The sequence below is a fragment of the Gorilla gorilla genome, chromosome 5, assembly GCF_029281585.2.
Source record: "Gorilla gorilla gorilla isolate KB3781 chromosome 5, NHGRI_mGorGor1-v2.1_pri, whole genome shotgun sequence".
In the NCBI taxonomy this organism is placed as follows: domain Eukaryota; kingdom Metazoa; phylum Chordata; class Mammalia; order Primates; family Hominidae; genus Gorilla; species Gorilla gorilla.
In genome coordinates, this window is record NC_073229.2 from 194,532,711 (window position 1) to 194,541,701 (window position 8,991).

Genomic DNA, 8,991 nt, shown 5'->3' on the forward strand with positions numbered 1-8,991 from the left:
AGGTCGCCTCAGGTGCAGGTCCTTGACAGTGCAATTAGAAACTGCAGCCCCCTCTGCAACCTCAGCGTGGCTCTGCCATCTCTAACTGCTGCCCAAACCAAGGGTTCCCATTTTTGACCCAGCGTGTTCCCTGTAAAACACTTCCAGATGCTTAGTTGAAATTTCCAAACTATAGGAGAACCAGAGTGTCATCTCCCCTCTCTGTCTGTGAGAGGAAACCTGAGGACCACAGAGCTGTGTCAGCTGTGGGTTTTATCCCCTCCAGACTCCCTGGGTCTGCAGCCACAAGCAGGCCAGCAAGTGTCTTCACTGTAATTACCCTTGAGAAGTCACGGATCTCAGCCCATGGCAGGACAGACACCACTGAGAGCCACAGGGATCCATCTCTTAGCTGAGCAGCCAGGATAATAATTCAAGAAGTGAATTCAAGAAGCGTTAAGTTCATAATAGGATAAGAATATAAGCCTGTGGCAGCAGGAAAATGTGCGGAGAGAATGGGGTGTAGTTACTGCTCTTAGCACATGGTGGGTATCGTGGATCTTGTAAATCTGATACAGAAAAAAAAACCTGATACAAATATTAATTCAGTATGTCTCATCCTTCAAACATACTGACCGTGTTCAATAAGCACCCAGTGTGTGCCAAGAACCAGGTGGGAAGTGGAGGAAAGCAATGAAAAGACATCACAAGGACCCCGGGGAGCTCGCGGTCCAAAGAGGAGACAGGCACACCACCCAACACTGACCGGCGATGGAGGGTGGAGGGCTTCCCGGAGGAGGTGACTGTGAGCTGGGATTGAAGGATGAATAGGAGTTTCTGCAAGGAAAATGGTGTGTTCAGAAAACAATTCACACAACAATATCTCTTCCAGTATGTGCAAGCAGGCAGGAGGTCTCTCCAGCCCAGCCAGGGATGCTGTGTACAGGATCCATCAAAGTCTCTCCAGCCTGGCCTGGGAATGCTGTGTGCAGGATCCATTGAGGTTGTCTCAGGAGTGGCCAAGCCCAGATCTGGTCCTTCATATCTTCTGACACCCGGGGGCAAACAGGGCCCTGCCCTCACGCAGATACCTCCTGAGTGCCAGATGAGGCTTTTCACTCCAGAACCCTTTTCCTCTGTGGGCCCGGTGGGCACCAGGCTGCAGAAGCTTCTGTGCGGCCGTCTGTCAGCATCCATCTCCAACGCAGGTGGAATGCAGCTCCTTGTCAGGCTGGATGGTCCAGGCCACCCAGTGTCGGGGCCTAGCAGCTTCCTCAGGGCTGTGCAGCCTCACCACGTGCTGCCAAGTCTGGTCTCTGCCTCTGGTCATGCCCACTTCCCACATGGGAGGGTGCAGGTGCCACCCCGGACTCTGGTGCCATGGCCTCCAGCCACTCAAAATGCCCTGTGGAATGTGCCTGTGTGGGTTTAGTGTGTCTTGGTGCTTTGGCAACATGAAGAGCTGTACATTCATTCTTTCTGTAGGAAGCACTTCATATGAGAGACAGAACTCTCTAGAACGCATGACGTACCTCTGAGAAATGGAGAAGACCTGATTCACGCACACGACAGGTGTGATCGAAGGCACTCCATGCACGAAAATGAAGAAGGAAATTCCCAGCCAGGGGCAGTACTTGTCCTTCCTGAAGTTCACCAAGAATGAAACACGGTACTCTTACTTCATGATACGGGTCTCTTTCAAAGACTCTAGTGCTCTACAGACACATTATTGCATTTAAGTTAACAAGATTCTATTGGGTAGATACTGTCGTTGATAAATGTTTCTCAGTTTCCATCAGAAAACTGGGCTGTATGAGTTTTGGAGACTTGCCAAAAGTAACAATAAACCAAAAACACATCTTGCCTTCATTACCAGCGTCCACGAGGAACTGCTGTGTTAGGCAATTTAGTATATCGGAAAGCCCCTCGGCGCGCTCTCCACCCTCCCTGCCCCTGTGTGAGTGGCGTCCACTGGGATGCCTTCTCTGCAGTGCTCACAGGGAGACACCATGGAACCGAGCCCCTATGTCCTGTGCACCACAACAGCCAGCCATGACCCACTCCCTTGTCCGCGACCATGGAACTGAGCCCCTGTCTCCTGCACACCACACCAGCCAGCCGTGACCCACTCCCTCGTCGGCGACCATGTAGCCAGCCATGACCCACTCCCTCGTCCGCGACCATGGAACCCAGCCCCCGTCTCCCGCACACCACACCAGCCAGCCGTGACCCACTCCCTCGTCGGCGACCACGTAGGTCGGACACCTGACTGCCCCACAGTGGTTTTAACCAGAATTCGTTTCTGGTGCCCTCTTCTCAACTGAGGGTGCATTTCTGGGTGATTCTGTTGCCCTCTTTTCTCAGCTGAGGGTGCATTTTTGTCCTTGTCAGTTTTGTCTGTCTGAGACCCAAGATCTCTCTGGACCATGTGTCTCACCTGAGGGGCACAAGCCTGGTGGTGGATTGGCAGAGCAGTGACACAGGTGAGCACCCCGATAGGAAAATCTGAAATCCAGAATGCTCCAAAATCAGAAATGTTTTGAGCCTCAACATGACACCACAAGTGAAAAACTCCACCAGTCCTCATGTGATGGGTCACAGCCAAAATACAGTCAGCACTTCGCTTCATGCACGAATTATTTAAAATGTTACATAAAATGACCTTTAGGCTATGTGTATGAAACATAAATGAATTTCGTATTTAGATTTGGGTCCCGTCTCAAGATATCTCATTATATATATGCAAATATTCCAAAATCCCCCAAAAAATCCAAAATTCAAAGCATTTCTGGTCCCAAGCACTTCAGATAAGAGACCCTCAGCCTGTGCTGAAGTGGCTGCCACTACCCCTAAAAGAGCAGAACAGTTTCTCACAAGCAAAGCCACTGGGACCCGGGGGATGGGGAACGAATCTCAACTAGAAGCCCCCTGTGGCACCGAATCTCACTGCCCGCAAGTCCCAGCCTGAGCAGTTTTCCCAGGCCTTCTGAAAGAAGGAAGGCTGCTATTTCTGGCAAGTCGGGGGAGGACTGTTAGCCTGGGGGCCTGCTGTAACTCAACGAAACATGGAGAGGAGTTCTGTGCCGACCCCAAAGCAATGCTTCTCCAACGTGAATGTGCAAGAAACCGCCTGGGTCTGCTTAAAATGCAGGTTTGGATTCAGGAGAAACCAGCACCCAGGTGGTGCCGAGGTCGACAGACGCTGGAATCTCATCCCTGAATTCTCAACGTTTGCTTCCCTCAAATAGACTTAGTAGAACGATCATGCGTAATACCTGACTCTATCACTATTCTGAAGACTGATGTGATGTTACATTTCGTATACTTTAAACGTGTTGGAAAACAGACAAAATGTAAGTTGTGATTGTGAAATGTATTATATGCTGGAATCGCTAGTCCCAGTCACTAAAATTGTGGCACCCCAAAGACACGAGGAGAGAAAGATTAAAAGTGAGACACTCCTCAGTCTTAGTTCTTGTATCTCTCTTTCCTGTTCCTTTATTTATTTCATCTCATGTTTCTCTTCATATGAAACCGTGTGCAAGGTGTAGCTGTACCCCCACCCAGGCCGGTGGAGAGACCCTGTTTTGTTTTGGAGGTTACCTGTGAAAGTCAATGATGCCAGCTACAGACAATAGACTGGCATGTTTATTTGGAGTGACTGCATCAAACGGAAACCAAGGTCCTGTCTCCAGGCAGCCAGCTGCTCCCATCTGTCTGTGCCCATGGCACAGGTGGGGCCTTCCGTGGGCTGCAGCCAGCACCAACCAGTACATCTGGTTGACCACAACGGGCAAAAGTAAAACCTCATGCCAATAAATGACCAAATCAAAATAGAATTTCTTTTTCTGGCTGATCTCTGCCACACAAAAACCTATCTTCAGAATTGGCTGAGTCAAGCACCCAGCCTGCCCTTGTCCAGCCCCTGCAAAGGGAGGTAGGATGGAGCCATCTGGCATGGACCACATGCACTGGCCAGTGTGGTCTCTCTACCTCCTGAAGGCCAGCACTTTGAAAACAGCATTGCAGTTTCCGGCTCACACTAAGGAGTCAGTTTGCAGATTCTGCTGGAGGACTGGCCACTGTTCGAGATTCTGTAAGATATTCCAAGACATCGAACACATGGTTCCTGCCCTCAAAGAGCTTATAATCTACTCAGGCACAAACATTAAAATGCACACAGCAACATAAGGCTAAATATAACTACTGCTGGCTTACTCCGTAGAACAGGCCCTAACTGCTGAAAAATCTCAGCTGGAGTAGAGGGATTCCTGCCTGGGGTAACAGTAAGCTTCCTATAAACTTATTCACAGCTGGGATCAGCTGAGCCTTGAAAAATAGATAAAATTTGACTCAGAAAGCACTTTTTCTGGGTGGAACACAGGCAGTGACTGAGAATATGAAGTGTGTCTCTACTAAGCACTTTTACACATATTTATCTCGTTTAACCCTCACAGCAGCACTACACACTTGGACCTGGACCTGAGAGAGCCCAGAACCCCAGTAGCAGCTTTTATCCCCATGTTTCCAACGGGGAAAGAGTTCTGAGAATTTGAATCACCTCACCAAGGGGACAGAGGTAGCAGCAGAGTCCCGCCGACCAGCTCCAGAGGCACCGCGGCCCACAGTTGCTATGTGACGCTTCGGCCCTTCTGCTGCTACTGGGGTTCTGGGCTCTCTCAGGTCCAGGTCCAAGACCTGAAGAGAAACAAAGCACTCTAAGTGATGTGGGCCAGGCTCACATGAGTATTACAAAACCAAAGAGGCTGCACAGTCCCCAGGAACCCTGCCCTGCTGCCGAAAACTGGCCACCCCGCAAGGGAAATGACACATAATTCCCTCCAATCTCATCATTAGTGGCCTGCTTGGTTAGCCACGGCCAAAAAGAGGAAATCTCAGGGAAACATTCATTTCTTCTGCCCTAAGCCCTGCAGCCATGATTGCTTTTATAAGCAAATTGTCTGCTTCATAAAAATGTTTAAAGCCTTTATTATATTTTTCTGATACACAGTTATTGTTTAAAAAAATCTTTTCATTACAGAAAAGGCACAAAGAAGAAAATTAATCCCTAGGCAACTTGTCTGAACCATGTAAAGTCCATACTTGGCCCAGAGCCTTAGACCAGTTGACAACTTTGAAGCTTCAGGTAAAAGATTAACAAATCCCGAAGGGATAACTGGGCAAGAATGGCGTCCGTGTCTCTGTTACGATCCACAGCCAGTAAGAAGAGCGTTAAGATTCAAGTCGGACGGGTCACGGCACTGCAGGTCACCCGCCACATCACCAAGGAACACTTTACCCTGAGTTTCCAGTTTCTCCAATCTGGAGTAAAAAAACCCACCAGCCTTTTAGAATCGTTGTGAGGAGCAGAGACCGTTTACACCAAGCGCCAACTCAGTGCCTGGCACACAGTCAGCAATGATGTTTACCGATCCAGCTTTCTCACAATGCTTTGGAGGCAGAATAATTTTTCGAGAATTTCCATGAGTCTTCCAAAGTTCTGAGTCCTAATGTGAATTTGCAAAAATGAAATTAATTCCTGGCACCTCCTCCCTGCCCTGGGGCCCAGCAAGCCTCCTTCTCAAAGCCCTCAGCAGCCCCAGGAAACCCTGGGGCGTCTGGGCACCTTCTCACTGCACCCCAGTGAGTTCAGGCAGAGGATGACGCAGCCTGCAGATGGCTGGAGCCCATCGACCTTCCTGGAAGTGGAAGTCCTGATGGGAATCCCCGCGCTGTCATCCATCCTCCTTACAGAAAGGGTCAGAGTTCATTACCCATTCCATGCCCTGCAGAAACCAGGGTCTTTACTTTGGGCTGGCATGACATCAAATCAGATTTGCACACTGGTTGACCAACTCAACAGCTCTCTTTGGCAGTTAAGTGTGACTTCCATCAACCAAATGGTAAAACATTAAAGTAAAAATAAATGCAGGTTCTATGGAAAAAACAATTAAAAAATGGCCTTTGATGTTCCCAATACATTCTGACAATCCTAGAGATTTAAAAAGCAGCATAAGGGATTATTTATTACATAAAAAGATCAAACAAATTGATAGAAAAATGTATCGATAAGAAATCCATTAATATGATTTAGATAAACATGAAAGAAAAATTGTAAATCTTAATGAGAAAATAGCCAGACTTGCTCATGGTCAAATAATGTAATTAAATAATCGTTTATTTCATTATGTTACAAAAATGTAATGATAAGTTGTGGTGAAATGTATCCTTTTATATTAGTGATACTGAAGCTTGTTCAATGCGGGGAGGAGAGATGTGGCAATGTGTATCGAGAAACAAAATTATGTTTATGTCCTTTGACCCAGTAATTAACATGGCATGAGGGAGGGGCATATATTGGTCATAGTGTCATTTATAGAAGAGAGAATTTTCAAAATAAATGCCCAATGAAGTATTAAGCAGCCTTTTACAATTATGGTTTTGAAGACTATGTAGCAACTTAGAAATTGCAGATAACATACTGAGTAAAAAGAAAAGCAGAATGTAAAAATTGTTCCTGGACTGTGATTGCAACTTTGTAAAAAGTGCACATAGGAAAAAGAAGTGCAAGAAAAGTGGCGAATGACTGTGGTTAAGAATACTAGGATTGGGCCGGGCGCAGTGGCTCACGCCTGTAATCCCAGCACTTTGGGAGGCCAAGGTGGGCGGATCAGAAGGTCAGGAGATCGAGACCATCCTGGCTAACACAGTGAAATCCCGTCTCTACTAAAAATACAAAAAAAGTAGCCGGGCGTGGTGGTGGGCACCTGTAGTCCCAGCTACTCGGGAGGCTGAGGCAGGAGAGTGGGGTGAACCCGGGAGGCGGAGCTTGCAGTGAGCCGAGATCGCACCACTGCACTCCAGCCTGGGCAACAGAGCGAGACTTCGTCTCCAAAAAAAAAAACAATGCTAGGATTGAAGTTTGCTTCCTAACTTCCGGTGACATGGTTTTTTCAATCTAGGATTTAAAACAAAAATTATGCTTTACAGCAAAGGAGAGTTTGGGTTTTCACTCCCGGAGGTGTTCGGAGGCCACCGCAGCCCACACCATGCCCAGGTGGAGCCACCACCTGCGCCTCTGCAGCCACTGATCTGGGAGCTGCCCCCAGAGGCAGCTGTGCAGATACCAGACACTGCTCCTGGTTGAGGACCAAAATATGAATAAACGGGCTCTTCAAGGACAGCGTGACAATATTAAATAAATGTTGCATAATGCAAACACTGCACCTAGGTAAAGCCACTTACAAAATTGATTTATTTTGATCTGTTTTAAATTTAAAGGTTTGTAATGTGGAATTACCGTGCTGGATAATTGCCCACACACCACATTCTACTGAGTTGAATGACATTCCATGTATAATTCAGAGCTGTATCTAATTTCTTAAACACAACCTTTTTTTTTCAAATTTATGTCACTCCATAAAAAGCAACTCTTTTCACAGTGACAATTGTAAGTACAAAATATGAAAATATTTTCCGTACCTTTTCCCAAAATTTCACTAAATCTTGAAAACAGACCTTAAGAATATGTTTCCCGCACTTACATATCTCTCTCCTCTGCCACTTCTGCTGCAGGTCTTTTGGACTTGAAGGCCTTGGTTGTATTGGGATTAATAAAATATGTTTATATACATGATTTATAAAAAGTAAAACAAGGCCGGGCATGGTGGCTCATGCCTATAATTCCAACACTGGGAGGCCAAGGCAGGAGGATCACTTGAGGCCAGGAGTTTGAAACCAGCCTTGGCAACATAGTGAGATCCCATCTCTACCAAAGGAAAAAAAATTGTTTTAATGAGCTGGGCATGGTGGCCTGTGGTCCTAGCTCCTTGAGAGGCTGAGGCGGGAGGATTGCTTGAGCCCAGGAGGTTGAGGCCGCAATGAGCTGTGATTGCACCCCTGCACTCCCGCCTGGGCAATGGAGCAACACCCTGTGTCTATTTTTTAAAAATAAAAAAGTAAAGCAAGACAACACTATGACTCTCCATCCTAACACAAGTCAAGTCCTGAGCTTCTGTAGAAAGAGCCCACCATGGCCATGCAGGACCTCGTGGAGAATCAGCAGGTGCACAGGTGCTCACTGCAGCTCCCGTCTGCATCCTGGAAGCTTTGGGTCTTGGAATAATGAGGACTAAGCCTGCGCAGTCAGTTCTCTCAGCCAGAGACTGAAACCACCACCAAAGAACCTTGAGGAAACGCGCCCATCCTTGCTCCTTGGGAAAATGTGGATAGTTAACGTGACCAAGCAGGACAGCGCGGCAGCCTCCCTCATGTTAAACTCACGTTGTACTCATCCTGGGGGTGCCTAAAACGTCGCAGCCTCAATTCCTCAATGGCTCTCAGATTCTTGGGAACCAAGGGGAGGGAAGGGTGGTGCTGACTGCCGGAGGCTCAGCCCTCCAGGCCTTCCCAGAGCGCCAGGGCCGCCACTTCCCTCCTTGGAGCAGCGTTGCATGGCTCCACGAGGGCCAGGGTTCGAAAATTTGAGGTGCTGTCTCTCAAGCTCAGAGTTTGCGGGAGCCCTTGCCCCGCCGGCTGCCGTGAAAAGTTTTGGTTAAATGCTCTGAACTGAACGTCCTTCCCGCGCCCCTTCAGAGACTCCAGAGGCACACTCACCCCCAGAGTGAAGCAGCAGACAGAACCCAGGACCTTCTCTGCACTCACACGGGAGAGGAGCATGGACGGGAGGCTGAGCCTGAAGCGTCGTTTCCTAAAAAGAAGGCGCTCCTCCCAGCCTCCGCACCGAGGCCCTGCCGGAGTCTCTGCCAGCGCTGCGCCTGCCGCTCTTCCCTCAGCCCCATCAGCAGGAAGTCGGCTCTTTAAAGAGTTTTAAATCAGCAGTAAATCACAGTTTCTAAAGCTGTGGCACTGATTGCAGCGAACCCTCCAGACTGGGCATCACGCGTGCCCGTCAGGAGCAGCAGCCACTGAGACTGTGATTCTCCTGCAGCTGTGGGGAAACAGAAGTCCAGTGTTTATCCAGATGCATCATTTGCCACTATTCACTCGTGT

At 48.2% G+C, this 8,991-nt stretch overlaps 1 long non-coding RNA gene across 1 annotated transcript; it reads right to left on the bottom strand.

The window, feature by feature from the left end:
* Positions 1–581: 581 nt before the first annotated feature.
* Positions 582–8,752, bottom strand: LOC101154211 (uncharacterized). Its single transcript, XR_008681134.1, has 3 exons — positions 8,596–8,752; positions 4,546–4,677; positions 582–1,622 (listed from the first exon to the last, which is right to left on the bottom strand). It is a non-coding gene; the product is annotated as an uncharacterized lncRNA (long non-coding RNA).
* Positions 8,753–8,991: the final 239 nt, after the last annotated feature.